The 17,887-nt window shown below is 48.3% G+C and overlaps 1 protein-coding gene across 2 annotated transcripts in view; it reads right to left on the reverse strand.

Annotated features, from left to right (window-relative positions):
* LOC112204096 (zinc finger protein 850-like) overlaps positions 1 to 12,898 on the reverse strand; it is a 29,588-nt gene extending 16,690 nt beyond the window's left edge. The window contains exon 1 of one of the 2 annotated variants that reach the window (XM_054686313.2): positions 12,663 to 12,898. The gene's annotated coding sequence lies outside the window, so the exon portion shown is untranslated. Of the gene's footprint in view, positions 1 to 10,450; positions 10,690 to 12,662 lie in introns of those variants that run through there. The other variant, XM_063797779.1, reaches the window with a different exon arrangement.
* Positions 12,899 to 17,887: the final 4,989 nt, after the last annotated feature.

Below are 17,887 nucleotides of genomic sequence, written 5' to 3' on the forward strand. Positions count from 1 at the left end.
CCTGAGTAGCTAGGATTATAGGTGCATGCCACCAATCACGGCTAATTTTTTTGTATTTTTGGTAGAGATGGGGTTTCACTGTGTTGGCCAGGATGGCCTCGATCTCCTGACCTCGTGATCTCCCTGCCTTGGCCTCTCAAAATGGTGGGATTACAGGCATGAGCAAGCACGCCCAGTGAACTGTGACCATTTTCAAAGCCGTGGTTTATGGGAATAGCAGTTCTTTCTCTTTGTGTAAATAAACAGTGGCCACCAAAATAAGAAAAAAGAGAGGCTTATGCATACAGAACTTGCTACAGAGTAAGGGTTCCGTTTGTTTAAGTTGTCTATAGATTCTGGATATTATTAGGCTTTTGTTGGTTACATCATTTGTGAGTATCTTCTCCCATTCTGTAGTTTGTTTACTCTGTTGAGAGTTTGTCTTGTTGCGTTTATGCTTTTATTTTACTTTAATTTTTTTTTGAGGCAGTCTCGCTCTGTCACCCAGGCTGGAGTGCAGTGGTGCAATCTCGGCTCACTGCAACGTCCGCCTCCTAGGTTCAAGCAATTCTCCTGCCTCAGCCTCCTGAATAGCTGGGATTACAGGTGTGTGCCACCACCACCTAATTTTTGTATTTTTATTAGAGACAGGTTTTCACCATGTTGGTCAGGCTGGTCTCAAACTCCTGACCTTGTGATCTACCTAACCCGGCCTCCCAGCTTCTGGTTTAATTAGGTACCACTTGTCTATTTTTGTTTTTGCTGCAATTGCTTTTTTGGAATCTTAGCCAAAAATTATTTGCCAAGGCCGATGTTGAGAAGAGTGTTTCCTAGGTTGTCTTCCAGGATTTTTATAGTTTGATATCTTATATTTAAATCTTTAATCCATTTGGAGTTAATGTTTGTATATGGTGAAATGTAGGGGGCCCAGACTCAGTCTTCTGCATGTGGGTAGCCAATTATCCCAGAATCATTTGTTGAATAGGGAGTCCTTTCCTCATTGCTCGCTTTTGTTGACTTTGTCAAAGATCACATGGTTGTAGGTGTGTGAATTTATTTCTGGGTTCTCTAACCTATTCCACTAGTCTATGTGTATTTGTACCACTACTATGCTATTTTGGTTACTGTAGCCTAGTAGTATAGTTTGAAGTGGCATATATGATGCCCATCAGCAGTGGATTAGATAACAAAAATGTGGTAATTATACACCATGGAATACTACATAGCCGTAGAAAAAGAAACCCATGTCCCTTGAAGCAACATGGATGCAGCTGGAGGTCATTATCCTAAACTAATTAATGCAGCATCAGGTAACCAAATACCCCATGGTCTCACTTATAAGTGGGAGCTAAACATTGAGTACAAATGGACACAGATGGGATCAATAGACACTGGGGCCTGCTTGAGTTGGGAGGGTGGCATGAGGCTATGGGTCAAAAAACTATTGGGTTACTGTGGTTACTACCTGGGTGACAATATCATTTGTACACCAAACCCCAGTGACATGCAATTTACCCATGTAACAAGCCTGCACATGTATCCCTTAAACCTAAAAACAGAAAAAATTAAAAATAAATAAATGAGGTATAAGTCTAATTGTTGAATGTTGTGAATGGTAACCAACAGAGTCATTGAAAATAGTGAGAGTGGCCGGGTCAGTGGCTCACGTCTATAATCCCAACACTTTTGGAGGCCAAGGTGGGTAGATCACAAGATCAGGAGTTTGAGACCAGCCTGGCCAAGATGGCAAAACCCCGCTTCTACTAAAAATACAAAAATTAGCTGGGCATGGTGGCTCGTGCCTGTAATCCCAGTTACTCATGAGGCTGAGGCAGGAGAATCACTTGAACCTGGGAGGCAGAGGTTGCAGTGAGCTGAGATTGCACCACTGCACTCTAGCCTGGGCGACAGAGCAAGACTCTGTCTCAAAAAAAAAAAAAAAAAAGAAAGAAAAGAAAAGAAAAAGAAAATAGTGAGAGCACCATATAAGGAAAGTGGTTCAGGCACTGTGTAAGGGGTGAGTGTCAGCCACGTCATCAGCTATCAGAACACGAAGCCATCACATAATATATCAAGTTGATATATTAAGAAGGAGGGGCTGGGCGAGGTGGCTCATGTCTGTAATCCAAGCACTTTGGGAGGCCAAGGCAGGTGAATCACGAAGTGAGGAGATCAAGACCATCCTGGCTAACACGGTGAAACACCGTCTCTACTAAAAATACAAAAAAAGTAGCCAGGCATGGCGGCAGATGCCTGTAGTCCCAGCTGCTGGGGAGGCTGAGGCAGCAGAATGGAGTGAACCTGGGAGGTGGAGCTTGCAGAGAGCCAAGATCATCTCACTGCACTCCAGCCTGAGTGACATAGCAAGACTCTGTCTCAGAAAAAAAAAAAAAAAAAAAAAAAAACAGAAGGACAAGGATCTACCTATTATATAACAGAGATAAGCACTCAGATATATAGATTATAAATAGTTAAGGAAATTTAAATATTTGATTATTCAGAAAGTAGACTTGGGAGCATTGGGGAAGCAGGGTGGGGAATACACTGCATGGAAAGCTCTTTCTTAGTGTGGGATTTTCAATTATGCACATAGGTTTCTTACATAACATGGAAAATTCAATTAAGAAACAACATTGTGTTTTGGGGTCCCAAAAGTTCAGTGATTGATTAGAAGGACTCACAAAACTGAGTCAAGCTGTTATACTCATAGTTATAGTTTATTACAACAAAAGGATACAGATTAAAATCAGCAGCAGAAAAAGGTGCATAGGGCAGAGTCCAGGAGAAACCAAGCACAAGATTCCAATTGTCCTCTCCCAGTGGCATCATGTGAACAGTGCTTAATTCACCCAGCGATATGTGGCAGAAAGTACAGAAAATACTCCCCAACAAGAAGCTTACCGGAGCCTTGGGGTTGAGGGTTTTACTGGAGGTTGGTCTCATGGACAAGAGCACCCATTTGGATGACCTTAGTTTCTCTGTCTCCACCCTTCCCAAGATCAAGCTGACACTGCATGGTCCAAGGTCCCCACAGTAAATCACATTGTTAACTCCCAGATAGGCAGGAGATTCCAAGGACTTAGAGGTTATTTCCCAGGAGCTGGGCTAGAGTCACACCATTCTTTGGAGTATGCCAGGTTTGGGCAATTCAGGCCTACTAAGTTTCCTTGACTGCACACAAGTGATAGTGAGTATGTAGGAAATGAGTAGTCACATATATTGCTGGTAAAAGTACAGTGTTATATAACCCTTTGGAAAGAAATCAAGTGTGTAGTGCATAAACATTATATTTGGTTTGATTTGTTTTTGTCTAAGACAGGGTCTCACTCTGTCACCCACACTGGGGTGCAGCGGCATGACCACAACTCACTGTAGCCTCGACCACCTGGGCTCCAGCTATCCTCCCACAGGAGGATAGCTGAGTCTCCTGAGTAGCTGGGAGCACAGGCATGTGCCACCCCACCCAACTAATTTTTGTATTTTTTGTACAGACAGGGTTTCACCATGATGCCCAGGCTGGTTTCAAACTCCTGAATTCAAACAATCCCCTACTTCAGCTCCCCAATGTGCTAGGATTACAGGAGTGAGCCACTGTACCCAACCTATATTTGTATATACATTAAATTGTATATGTTAGGCCGGGCACGGTGGCTCACCTGTGTAATTCCAGCACCTTGGGAGGGCAAGGTCAGTGGACCACTTGAGGTCAGGAGTTCGAGAGTAGGCTGGCCAACATAGTGAAAATCCATCTCCACTAAAAAGACAAAGATAGCTGGACTTAGTGGCAGATGCCTGTATTCCCAGCTACTCAGAAGGCTGAGGCAGGAGAATCACTTGAATCCAAGATGTGGAGGTTGCAGTGAGCTGAGATCACACCACTGCACTCCAACCTGGGTGACAGAGCAAAACTCCATCTCAAAAAACAACCAAAAAATTGGGTATGTTATTGCATGTATGTGTATATATTAAGTTGTATATACACATATTAAATATATATACATATATTACATTTTATACACATACATTTGTTTCCTCATGCAATTTGTTTCAGCAGAAGTAAAAATTAATAAAGGTATAAGTAAAAGAATATTTACAGAAGCACTATTTTTGGTGGCAAAAGTACTTTAGCATTTTAAATGCTCATATAATGAAGATACTTTAACTCTTACAAAGAATGAGTTAGCTATTTATCTACTATAAAGATATCCTAATATCTTTATACCTAAAGTGATATCAATGGCAAATTGTTATATAAAAAAGTAGAATGCTTTATAATCAAAGAAAAAAAGAAAGAAAAGTTATATAGTAGCCCTCCCTTATCTGCAGGAGATGTGATCTAAGACTGGCAGTGGATGCCTGAACCTTGGATAGCATTGACCCAATTGCTGTCAATCAGAGCGCATTTCTGTTTATGATTTCCACGCACAAATTTAATGCCTTTTTCATCTTAACTAAGTACTTATCACATATGTGGCTGTACTTTTTAGAGCTTGGGGTACAACAAACAAGACTAACAGAAATTTCTTTCTCCTTCTTACATTTTCACTGCTAGAGGATTTGTTCTTACCATCGATCTTAGCAACCTGAGTACACAACTTCTTTTTCTTTCTATTTTTTTTTTCTTTCTGTCTTTCTTTCTTTCTTGGTTGCTTGCTTGCTTGCTTGCTTGCTTCCTTTCTCTGGCTCTTTCTCTCTCTCTTTCTTCCTTTCTTCTTTATTTCATCTTTGTTTTTTTCTTTCTTTCTTTCTTTTTATTTATTTATTTATTGAGATGGAATCTCACTCTGTCGCCCAGGTGGGAGTGAAGTAATGCGATATTGGCTCCCTGTAACCTTCATCTCCCAGGTTCAAGCGATTCTCGTGCCTCCCCCTCCCAAGTAGCTGGGAATACAGGCGCCCGCCACCATGCCCAAATAATTTTTGTGTTTTATGTAGCGATGGGGTTTCACTATGTTGGCCAGGCTAGTCTTGAACTCCTGACCTCAAATGATGTACCCGGTTCAGTCTCCCAAAGTGCCGGGATTACATGCGTGAGCCACCGCACCTGAGCTGTATATGCCATTGTATGATTGCAAATAATTATATGAATCTTGGAGAACATCATGGAAAGATGTTCATCATCTGCTAACTGGTTATTTCAAGAGTGGAACTGGAAGGGGAATACTGCCTTTCCTGTGTATTTATTTGTAATGTTTCATTTTCATTATGAACATGTATTATTTTAATGTTTAAATATTGGTAAACACAGGCAAAAATATGTAATTTTAATTCAAGCTGAAATCATCAGGCAATCATACATAACAGATGGAGCAAATAAAACATTTAAAATGAATGAAAAGGAGGGGAGGCCAGGCACGGTGGCTCATGCCTATAATCCCAGCACTTTGGGAGGCTGAGGCAGGCAGATCACTTGGGGTCAGAAGTTTGAGACTGCCTTGGCCAATCGAGACCCCCGGACTCGATTGGAATTTGTCCCACAAACTTTTTGTTTTTGAGGGAGTCTCGCACTGTCACCCAGGGTGGAGTGCAATGGGGCAATCTTGGCTCACTGCAACCTCTGCCTCCTGGGTTCGAGCGATTCTCCTGCCTCAGCCTCCCTAGTAGCTCGGACCTCAGGTGTCCGCCACAACACCTGGCTAATTTTTTTCTATTTTTAGTAGGGACAAGGTTTCACAATGTTGGTCAGGCTGGTCTCAAACTCCTGACTTCAGGTGATCCACTGGCCTTGGCCTCTCAACGTGCTGGGATTACAGGTGGGAGCCATCACTCCCCACCAATCCCACAAATTTAGGCATTATGATACATCGGAGCCACCATGCCCCACCAATTACACATATTTAGGCATTATGATATATTGTTACTTTTAGAATCACTTGGTTTTCATATTGTGTTTTTTCCTTCCATTTGTTTGTTTATTTATTTGTTTATTTATTTATTGAGACAGAATCTCGCTGTGTCACCCAGCCTGGAGTGCAGTGGCGTGATCTCGGCTCACTGCAACCTCCACCTCCCAGCACTCCATCTCCACCACACTGGCAACTAACATGCCTCCTCAGGCCCCCTCAGGGTCTAGAGAGTGCATCTGGAACAGACTGGGAAACTCCAGTAGGCAATGTAAGGTGCCAGGAATAAAGACACCGCGTGAAACATTCTCCATGTTCCCTCCACCCACTCCCCTCCCCGCCACTCTTCCACCTGGCTCCAACTCTGCCCTCTCCCCAAGAGCCTCAGATTGAAACGTTGCAAGGAAGACAAAGATTCTCAAAGTCACAGGCTTGGGAATCTGAGCTACAAAGAAAAATGAGCCCCTGCTCCCCCAACTCCCCCATACTCCCCTGGGCACTGCTGCCCTGCACCCGCCCCCTCCTCCATAATTTGAACTGTCCTCCCAGAAGCTGGAGAGAGATTGCCGGCCTGTCAGGAAAGAAAGGACCAGCATGCGGCAAATGCCTGGGCTACGTAGGAGCAGAAGGCGAGATTAGCGCAGGGATTTAAGAAACAAGTGCTCCTGAGGTTTCTTCCCGGTTGTTGACCCTCCAAGAATACCGGTCTCCAGAGACCATCCTGTTAACACCCTGGCCAGGACTGCTCTCAGCCTCGACTCTGATGCACTATCACCCAAGGCTCCTACTTTGCCAAGTCTCAGGGACCTATTTCTGGGCAGCAGTGTAGGACACTGCTACCAAAGCCGTGGCTCGGACCTCGCTCATGCGCACTGGCGAGGCCAACTCCGCCCTTCCTCTGGAGAGTCAGGTTGCGGACTCTTTAAAAAATGGCTGCAACACAGCTGACTGCGGGTACTGGAGCAGCGGTACAGTCCGAGGTGGCGGGTGGGAAGGGTACTAGGAGGGGTCCTGCAGGAGACCCAGGGTTGGACCCATAGGAATCCTGTCGTCAGGACCTTCTGGATCCGTCTTCTGCTTCAGTTCCTGGTGGAGGAGGAGCTTCAGGGTGCCGCTGGGCTCTCTGGACTCCTCTTCGGATCTGATTATGGATCCGAACGCGTGATCAGGAATGGGGTTACAATGTAGTGAGGCGGGAAATGTCTCGCTGGGTCACAGAAAGATCCCAAGGCCGTAAGGCGTACTGTAGGCTGAAAATGCACTGACCCATGAGCCCACTGCCTCCCTCCTTCCTGGGTGGAGCAGTGGCCTGCCTTTATCTCCAAGGCCTGGGGCTCTGCCATCCCGAAACTGCTTTCCACCACATATGCAAAGAGAGACAGAGGCGAGTCCGAGATGGAGCCAATGTGACCACACGTGGCACTGACGTCACCCAAGAGCAGACGGAATGAGCGTGTGTCTCTGAGGCCATATGGGGCGACACCGAGACAGACAGTGATGTCCAGGTGTGTGTCCATGGGCCACTGGGACCTCCCACACAAAGCTGAAGAAAAGCCAAGCACACCTAAAAACCTGCGAGACAGGGCCTGTGCCCGAGTCCAAGACACATTCAGGGATGCCTGCCAGAGGGGCCCAGAGGTTTCGACAAAGTACATCCGACCCCAATCCTGCCAGCGGGTAGGTACCTCTGAAGCCAACTCCCCTGCACCCAGCAAAACCCAGTCCTCTTGGTTCCCTGACATCCATGGCAGCCAAAAATTCAGTGCTTGAAGGCACTCTCCCCAGGAGCAGAGCAATCGGATGGCCCTCAGGAATGAAAGAGGAAGTACAGGTGGGATGCAACACCTCCTTTCCTAGAAAACAAAGGTCAGCCACGGTCGGGTCGCCTCCCGCTCTTCCTGGACCCACTACGCAGCCATCACTTTGGACATGGAGACCAAGGGAGCTTCGCTGTCCAAGACAGGTATGGAAGCCCAGAGCTCCAGGATCATCACACCTGCCCAATCATCCAGAAATAGGTTTGGAGAGGGAAGCAATCATGAAACGGACCCCAAAGAAATTTCTCCCTGATGAACTGGGAAGTGTTCTTTGTTGAAGACGTTGAGCCAGACTAAGAAGCCTTTAGGATTCCCAGAACCTGGGCAGACAGAGCAAGAGGGAGGACAGACTAGAGGCCAGCACCCAGGCAGGATACGGCACAATGCCACCATCATGGGCATCCGGGAAAAAGTGTCAAGCGGGTGACTTGGCCAGGAAGGCCAGCGTTTGGGTGACAGAAATGCTTGCCGCATCCCGTTGCCGGCTTCCTTTTCCATCGCTGTGTTGAGCTGTTCCTGGATTTCTGTATGAGGGCAGAGTGCAAGAGGAGTGAAAACTGTCTTCCTGAAGGTCTGTGGGCACCCTCCTGGGGGTGGACATTGAGCACCTGTGAGGCCTTTGTCCTTGGCTGGGTTGTGGTCATCTTGATCCTAGCAAAGAGGCAGCTGAGGATGGGAAGGGTATTAAAACCCTTGGGAGTCAGGCTGGAGGCTCAGAGCCCCAACAACGAAGCAGGGCCACAGAGAACTCCTGCTTTGCCAAGCCTCAGGGACTGGATTCTAAGACAAACATGGAAATCAATGTGATGGGAGAACCAGCTAGAGCCTCGCGGATAGGCATTTGCTGGGCCGACTCGCGTTGCGCTCCTGGAAGACAGGCTGTGGCCCCTTTAAACAATGGCGACGGCACTTGTTTAAACAATGCCCCTGCCCATTAAACAATGGCAGGGGGAATCCTGCTGCAGCCGCGACGATGGCGGGATGCAGGTTCCAGTAGGGGGCGGCAGGGGAGAGAGGGCTGCGGGGGTTCCACGGCCAAATACCGAGGAGTCCTGTCTTAAAGACTTCCTTGAGCTGACTTCCAGCGGTGGAGGGAGAGCTTCAGGGCACCTGCTGGCATCTCAAGACCCCTCTTAAGATCCGATTTTGGACCCCTCCGGGTGAAGAAGGATGGGCTCACCACATTTGCTGAGAAAGGAAGGGCCTCGTTGCAGGGAAGAATGATCACATGGGCTTCAAGGTGTGGTGTCAGCAGAAAAATCACTGACTCATGAGCCCTCTGCCTCCCTCCTCCTTTGAAAAAGCAGTCGCCTGCCCCACTTGTAAAAGCTCTGGGGCGCTTGCAAGCTGATACCTCTTTCCAGGACACATGCAAACAGGGACAAGGGCAATTCCAAAGTGGAGTCAATTCCAACATGCATGGCACTGGCGTATCCCAGAGCAGATGGTGTGAATGTGTGTCACCGAAGGCATATGGGGTAATGGTGAAACACAAGATGGTGTTCATGCATGTGCCAGGTGGAAGCGGGGAACAAGTGACCTTTCCATCCATGCCAAGGAAAATCAAAGAACACCTGGATCCAGGAGGGGGCCAAAAGATTCAGGGAGTCAGTCCACCCAGTAGCAGAGGAGAGAATGTTTCTCAATAATGAGACTGGAAGTGCAGATGAAATGTGACACTGCCTGTCTTAGAATACTAGGCTGGTCACAGTGGCCTACCACTCATTCTAGGCATTCCACTAACCGATGAGGTGAAACATGGAGACCAAGGTAGCTTGTCTGTCTGAGACACCTATGGAAGTCAAGCTCTTCAGGGTCATCCAACCATCCCAATCAAGCAGAAACAAGTTGGGAGAGAGAAAAAATTGTGATGTGCATGTCCACCAAGTGTCTCCCTGATGGACTTGAAAGTGATCTTTGTTGAAGACATTCAGCCAGACCTAGATGCATCTAGGCCCCTCAGAAACAGGGGAGACAGAGCAAGAGGGAGGACAGAACAGGGGCCAGAGCCCAGGTAGAATGCAGCACTTTGCCACCTCCACAGGCACAAGGGGAGGGGTGCCGAATGGGTGGCCTGTCCAGAGAGGCCAGCGTTCCCGTGACAGGGATTGTTGCCATCTCCCATTCCTGGCTTCCTCTTCAAGACCGTATCGTGGTGTGGCTTCATTTCTCAGAGAAGAGCCATGAAAAGAAACAATCATCTTCTTGGACGTGGGTCTGCCCCTCTCCTGCAGGAGAGTGAGCTCCTGTGGGGCTTTTGTCCTTGGGTGGAGTGTGGTCATCTTGACCCTAGAAAAGAGGCCACTCAGGATGGGGATGATAGTTCAATTGCTCCGGGACCAACGCGTCTCCTCACGTGGTCGAGGCCTTCACAAACCCAAAGTGGAACGGCCAGGAAAACGACTGACAGCTGGCCACATGATCTAGGCAGAGATGCAGAAAGAGGCTCACCAAAGACCGGCCAACATGCAAGAAATCGCTTTCTGGCTCACAGGCACATACGTCCAAACACACACACACACCACGGCACGCACACACAAACACACACACACACCGACAGAGAGAGGGAAAGAAACAGAGAGACAGCGAGAGAGGAGAGAATGGGAGACACACACACACACACACACACACACACACACCCCGTCACACGGCAGTGGCATGGAAACACACCCTCCTCAGCCCGAATGCCACCCCTGAGGCTGGGGGGTTCTGCTCTCGACGAGAACGACCCTCCGGTGACAGAGCAGCCCAAGGGCACACAGGCAGGCCTGTCCTAGAGATCACGGAGGCACGACTTTTGGGGAGACTCACCCGAACACCATCTAGGCAGGCCTGAGGCTAGGCTGCCGTGGTGCTTCCCATGGAGTCCACCGGGGGTTTCTTCATCCTGGTCGGCCCCTAGCGACTCTTGGCAACCAGAGACGTTCCTGTCGACCCCGTGCAGAGGTCAGGCCGGAGCCTCGGAGCCCCGACGCCCAAGTACTGCCACGGAGGGCTCCTGCTTTGCCAAGCCTCCTGGACTGGTTTCCAAGACAACCGTGGGAATCACTGTGATGGGAGAAGCGGCTCGTGCCTCGCGCATGCGCATTGGCTGGGCGGACTCGCGCTCTGCTCCTGGCAGTCAGGCGGAGTCCCCTTGAAACAATGGCAGCTGCGCGGCGGCAGGGGGGCTCCTGCTGCAGCCTCCGCAGCGGCTGGATCCAGGACCCAGTAGGGGGCGGCTTGGGAGAGAGGTCCGCGGGCGACCTAAGGCCAAACCCTCAGGAGTCCTGTCTTCAGGACCTGCTTGAGCCGACTTCCACCGATGGAGGGAGAGCTCGAGGGCGCCTGCTGGGGTCTCAGGACTCCTCTTTGAATCACATCTTGGACCCCTCCAGGTGAGAAAGGATGGGATCACCACATCTGCTAAGGCAGGCAGGGCCTCACTGCAACACAGAATGTTCCCACGGGCCTCAAAGCATGGTGTCAGCTGAAAATTCACTGACCCGTGAGCTGTCTGTCTCCCTCCTCCATTGCAAGAGCAGTGGCCCACCCCGCTTCTGAAAGCCCTGGGGTTCCTACAAGCTGATACCGCTTTCCAGGACAAGTGCAAACAGGGACAGAGGCGATTCCCAGGTGGAGCCAAGGCGACCACATGTGGCACTGGCGTATACCAGAGCAGATGGTATGGATGTGTGTCACCGAGGGCATATGGGGCGATGGCGAAACAAGCAATGGTGTCCAGGCATGTGACCGGCTGAAGAGGGGCACAAGTGACCTTTCCATCAATGCCAACCAAAATCAAAGAACACCCGGGATCCAGGAGGGGGCCAAAAGATTCGGGGAGTCAGTCCACCCAGGAGCAGAGGAGAGGATGTCCCTCAAGAATGAGACAGGAGATGCAGAGGACATGTGACACCGTGCCTGTCCTAGAAGACAAGGCCAATCATGGTGGCTTACCGTTGCTTCTAGGCAATCCACCTACACATGAGGTGAAAAATGGAGACCAAGGTAGCTTCCCTGTCTGAGACACGCATGGAAGCCAAGAGATCCAGGGACATCAAACCTGCCCAATCAAGCAGAAACAGGTTTGGAGAGAGAAACAATCATGACACGGATCTCCAGGAAGCATCTCCCTGACAGACTGGGAAATGATCTTTGTTGAAGACATTCAGCCAGAGTGAGAGGCATCTAGTCGCCTGAGAAACAGGGGAGACAGAGCGAGAGGGAAGGCAGGGCAGAGGCCAGAGCTCAGGCAGGATACAGCACCGTGCCACCTCCATGAGCATAAGGGGAGGGAGGCCAGAAGTGTGGCTTGTCCAGAGAGGCCAGCGTTCCAGTGACAGGGATTGTTGCCAACTCCCATTCCTGGATTCCTCTTCAAGACTCTATCGTGATGTGGCTTCATTGCTCACAGAAGAGCCTGGAAAAGATACAACCTCATTTCTGACGTGGGTCCACTCCTCTCCTGCAGTACAATGAGCTCCTGTGGGGCTTTTGTCCTTGGCTGCAGTGTGGTCATCTTGATCCTAAAAAAGAGGCCGCTCAAGATGGGGATGAGATTTCAATTGCTCCGGGACCGACGCATCTCCTCACGCGGCCAAAGCCTTCACACAGCCAAAGTGGTACCGGGGCGAAAACGATTGACAGCCGGCCACAGGACCCAGGGAGAGAGGCAGAAAGAGGCTCACCAAAGACAGGCCGCCATGCGAGAAATCGCTTTGTGGCGCACAGGGCACATTCGTCCAAAGACACACTCGCACACGGGCACACACACACAAACCAACAGAGAGAGGGAAAGAAACACACAGAGACTGAGAGACAGAGAGAGAAGACAGAATGGGAGACACACACAAACACACACACACACACACACACACAGAGTCATACAGCAGTGGCACAGAAACACACACCCCCAAGGCAACCCCTGCGGCTGTGGGGTTCTGCTCTGGATGAGAACGACCCTGGCTGAGAGAGCAGCCCAGGGGCACACGGGCCGACCTGTCCTTGAGATCCCGGGGGCACGACTTTTGGGGAGACTCACCCAAACACTGTCCGGGCAGGCCGGAGGCTGGGATGCCTTGCTGCTTCCCCTGGACTCCACCAGTGGTCTCGTCATCCTGGTCAGCGCTTTGCGACTCCTGGCATCTGGAGACGTTCCTGTCGACCCCGTGGAGAGGTCAGGCCGGAACCTCGGAGTCCCAACACCCAAGCGCTGCCAAGGAGGACTCCGGCTTTGCCAAGCCTCAGGGACTGGTTTCTAAGACAACCGTGGGAAGCACTGTGACGGGAGAATCCGCTCGCGCCTCGCACATGCGCATTGGCTGGGCCGACTAATGCTCTGCTCCTGGCATTGGGGCTGAGTCCCCTTTAAATAAGGCCGCGGCTGTGCGGCGGCAGGGGGGCTCCTCCTGCAGCCTTGGCAGTGGCTGGATATGGGGTCCTGTTTGGGGCCGCGTGGGAAAAGGGGCCGCAGGTGTCCTGGCCCAGGGCCAAACCTCCAGGACCTCCTTGAGCCGACTTCCACCGATGGACTGGGAGCTTCAGGACGCCTGCTAGGTTCTCAGGACTCCCCTTCAGATCCGATTTTGGACCCCTCCGAGTGAGATAGGATGGGTTCACCACATCTGATGAGGCAGGCAGGGCCTCCCTGCAGCACAGAATGATCCCATGGGCCTCAACGCATGGTGTCAGCTGAAAATTCACTGATCCCTGAGCCCTCTGCCTCCCTCTCCCTTTGAAAGAGCAGTGGCCTGCCCCGCTTCTAAAAGCCCTGGGGCTCCTCCAAACCGACACTGCTTTCCAGGACACGTGCAAACAAAGACAGAGGCGATTCCCGAGGTGAGGCCCATGTGACCAAGCGTGGCACTGGCACATCCCAGAGCAGATGGTGTGAAAGTGTGTCACCGGAGGCATATGGGGCGATGGTGAAACCAACAATGCTGTCCAGGCATGTGTCCGGTGGAAGGGCGGATCAAATGACCTTTCCATCTATGCCAAAGAAAATCAAAGAACACCTGGGAACCAGGAGGGGGCCTGTGCCTGAGTCCAAGCCACATTTTGAAATGCCTGCCAGAGGATTAAAGAGGTTTCTGAAAAATTCACCCCACCCCCAAACCTCCACGTCCCAGGTAGCCCTGACCCAACCTCCCCTGCAACCAGCCCCAGCCCCAGCCCCAGCCCAGTCCCTTTGGTTCCTTTCCCCGACATTCTTTACGGTCAAAAGATCCAGGAAGTCAGTCCACCCAGGAGCAGAGGAGAGATGTCTCTCACGAATGAGACATGAAGTGCAGAGGAAATGCGACACCACCTGTCCTAGAAGACAAGGACTGTCACGGTCGCCTAGTGCTCATTCCAGGCAATCCACCCACCCATGAGGTGAAACACGGAGAGGAAGGAAGCTTCCCTGTCTGAGACAAGTATGGAAGCCAAGAGCTCCAGGGTCTTCAATCCTGCCCTATCAAGCAGAAACAGGTTGAAAGAGAGAAACAATCACGACAGGGATCTCCAGGATGTGTCTTCCAGACAGACTGGGATGTGATCATTGATGAAGATATTCAGCCAGAGCGAGAGACATCTAGGCCCCTCAGAAACAGGGGAGACAGAGCAAGAGGAAGGACAAAGCAGAGGCCAAAGACCAGGCAGGATACAGCACTGTGCCACTGCCATGGGCATGAGGGGAGGGGTGCCAAAAAGGTGGCTTTTCCAGAAAGGCCAGTGTTCCAGTGACTATCTGTGAACATGCTTTGTGATGCGTGGGTTATCCCTCAGATTTAAACATTTGTTTTGACTTAGCAGTTTGGAAACCCTCTTTTTTAAGAATCAATGAAGGGATATTTTGAAGCCCATGGATGAATATATTGATAAACTAAATATCCCACCATAGAAACTAGCAACAAATTATTAGTGAAAATGCTCTGTGATGTGTGGATTCATCTCACAGAGTTAAACTTTTGTTTTCATTCTGCAGGTTTCAAACACTCTTTTGTAGAATCTACAAAGGAACATTTCAGAGCCCACTGAAGCCTATAGTGAAAACTGAATATCTTGTGATAAAAGCTAGAAATGAGCTATCTGTGAAAATGTTTGTGATGTGTGGATTTATCTCATAGAGTTATACCTATGTTTATATACAGCAGTTTGGAAACACTCTTTTAGTAGAATCTAAAATATGAAATTTCTGAGTCCTTGAGGCCTATTATAAAAAAAAATATATCCCTGATAAAAACTGACAACAAATTATCTGTGAAAATGCTTTGAGATGTGTGGATTTATCTTGCAGAGTTAAACCGTTGTTTTGATTCAGAAGGTTGAAAACACTCTTTTTGTAATATCTATGAAGGGACATTTTGGAGCCCATAGAGGCCTATACTAAAAACCAAATATCCCAGCATAAAAACTAGAAACAAGCTATGTGTAAAAATGTTTTGCAATGTGTAGAATCATCTCAGAGTTAAACCTTGTTTTGATTGTGCAGGTTGGAAACATTCTTTTTGTAGAATAAAGGAAGGGACATTTTGGAGTTCATTGAGGCCTATAGTGAAAAACCATATATGCCATGATAAAAACTAGAGCAAGCTATATGTAAAAATGTTTTGCAATGTGTGGTTTCATCTCACAGAGTTTAACCTTTATTTTGACTTAGCAGGTTGGAAACACTATTTTTCTAGAATCTGCAAGGGGACATTTCAAACCCAATGAGGCCTGTAGTAAAAAACTGAATATCCCACGATGAAAACTAGAAACTAGCTATCTGTGAAAATGCTTTGTGATGTGTGAATTCATCTATCAGAGATAAAACTTTTTTTTGATTCAGCAGGTTGGAAAAACTCTTTGTAGAATCTATAAAGGGATATTTCAGAGCCCATTGAGGCCTACTGTGGAAAATTGAATATTCTGCAATAAAAACTAGAAACAAGCTATCTGTGTAAATGCTTTGCCATGTGTGGGTTCATCTTACAGAGTTAAACCTTTGTTTGGATTCACCGGGTTGAAAACATTCTTTTAATAGAATCTACAAAGGGACGTTTCAAAGTACATTGAAGGCTATACTGAAACACCTAATACCAGTGATTAAAACTAGCAGCAAGCTATCTGTGAAAATGCTTTCTGATATGTGGATTTGTCTCACAAACTTAAACCTTTGTTTTGATTCAGCAGGTTGGCAACACTCTTTTTGTACAACCTATGAAGGGACATTTTGGAGCTCACTGAGGCCTATAGTGGAAAAATGAGTATTTCAAGATAAAAACTAGAAACAAGCAATATTTGAAAATGCTTGGCAGTGGGTGGATTTATCTCACAGAGGCAAACCTTTATATTGATTCAGCACGTTGGAAACACTCTTTTTAAAGAATCTACGAAAGGACATTTTGGAGCCCACTGACAAGTATATTGAAAAACTGAATATGCCACGATACATACTAGCAACATCCTATTAGTGAAAATGCTTTGTGATGTGCGGACTCATCTCACAAAGTTAAACCTTTATTATCATTCAGTAGGTTGACAAAACTCCTTATGTAGCATATACAAAAAAAAGACATTTTTGTGAACATTGAGGACTAAAGTAAAACACCAAATATTTCATGGTAAAAACTGTCTATCTGTGAAAATGCTTTGTGAAGAATGGATTTATCTCACAGAGTTAAACCTTTGTTTTGATTCAACAGGATGAAAACACCTTTTTGTAAAATCTATGAAGGGACATTTCAGAGCCTATCATGGACTATACTGAAAAACGTAATATCCCGGCATAAAAACCAGAAAGAAGCTATCTTTGCAAATAATTTGTGATGTGTGGATTCATCTTACAGAGATAAACCTTTTTGTATCAGTTAAACCTTTTTTTTTTTTTTTTCCCCGCAAGTTGGAGTCTTCCCATCTGACCACAGGGCCATGTTGTGGACACCTTGTGCAATGAAGGGAATGCAAGGATGGAGTTGGAAGCACTTCCTGTGTCATCTGCCTGCATCTTTTTTTGCAGATGAAGGTGCAGGACCCCATCCACACCTCAGCAGATTGTATGCTCACCTGTATCTGACCTTATTGCTGCTCACACTCCTAGTTCTGGAATGAAATCCCAAGATGTTGGAGGAGTGCTCCCTTCATGACGTGAAGCACCTGCTCGGCTGCAAACTGAATTCGAATTGGATTCAAGTGGCCTGTGGACAGGACTGCTAGGGTCCCGCCCTGGGTTGGCCACAGGACAATGAGGCCCTGACAGGTGTCTGCTCCTGAGAGTGGTGTGCTCCTCTTCTTTCCAGAAGAGTGGCTCCTTTGTATGGGGAGGTGATTTGTACACCTGTGAGCCTCAATCATCCCCCCAATTCACCGTGGACTCAGGAATCATGGAAAAACAAAGAACATGCAGCCCCATATGCCAAGCACAGCCACACAGACAGGTGCACCAGAAGGTGAAGGGACTTGAAAAAAAAAGTGCTGCAGTTCATTAAACACATTCCTTTTAGCAGATGCCCCTCACACATACACACAGACACAAACACACTCACATACAGCCACACACACACACGCAGACATTCAAACACTCACAACACTCCCACAGAAACACACAGCCTGGCAGCTCCTGAGGCTGCATGGTTCTGCAGAAAGCCCCTTCTGAGAGAGAGCAGCCCTGGAAACCAGAGGCGGGCTGTACCTAGAAATCACAGGGAGGGAAGTTTCGAAAAGACTCACTCCCACACAGTCTAGGCAGGCCTGACTCATAGTGGGTATCCTTTCTGATCCTTAGGGATTTCGTGGTTTATTCCTGGGGCTCCACTTGATGTTTCTTCAGGCTGGCTCACCACTGCCCTCTCCTAGGATTGTGGGAATATCCCATAGAGCCCTCAGAGTAGACAGGTGAGAGTTCAATGCTGACACACATCCACAGAGGACTCCTTCTCTGCCAAGATGAAGGGACTTGTCACGAGGCAATGGTGGCTTCATTGTGACATGAGCTGCTGCTCACCACTGGTGCCTGGTGGCCTGACTGTCACATGTGCATTCACCAAGCAGGCTCAGGCACCTGGCTGTCAGGGCTTAAGCCTGGAAAAGCTCAGGAAAATGTTACATCTAGTGCTGGCCTAGTCTCCAGAAAAAGGCTGCCTGCAGCAACCCACTGCAGCACGCTAATAGTCTCGAACATAGGGACTTCATGAGCCATCTCCATGGTAGGGTCCCACAGGAGAAGGAGGAGTTTGAAGACTGTGAGGTGGGCTCTGGAGACTGCTCTTCTGACTCCATTCCCAAAAGAGGCTGTGTGCATGA

The sequence above is a fragment of the Pan troglodytes genome, chromosome 1, assembly GCF_028858775.2.
Source record: "Pan troglodytes isolate AG18354 chromosome 1, NHGRI_mPanTro3-v2.0_pri, whole genome shotgun sequence".
NCBI lineage: Eukaryota > Metazoa > Chordata > Mammalia > Primates > Hominidae > Pan > Pan troglodytes.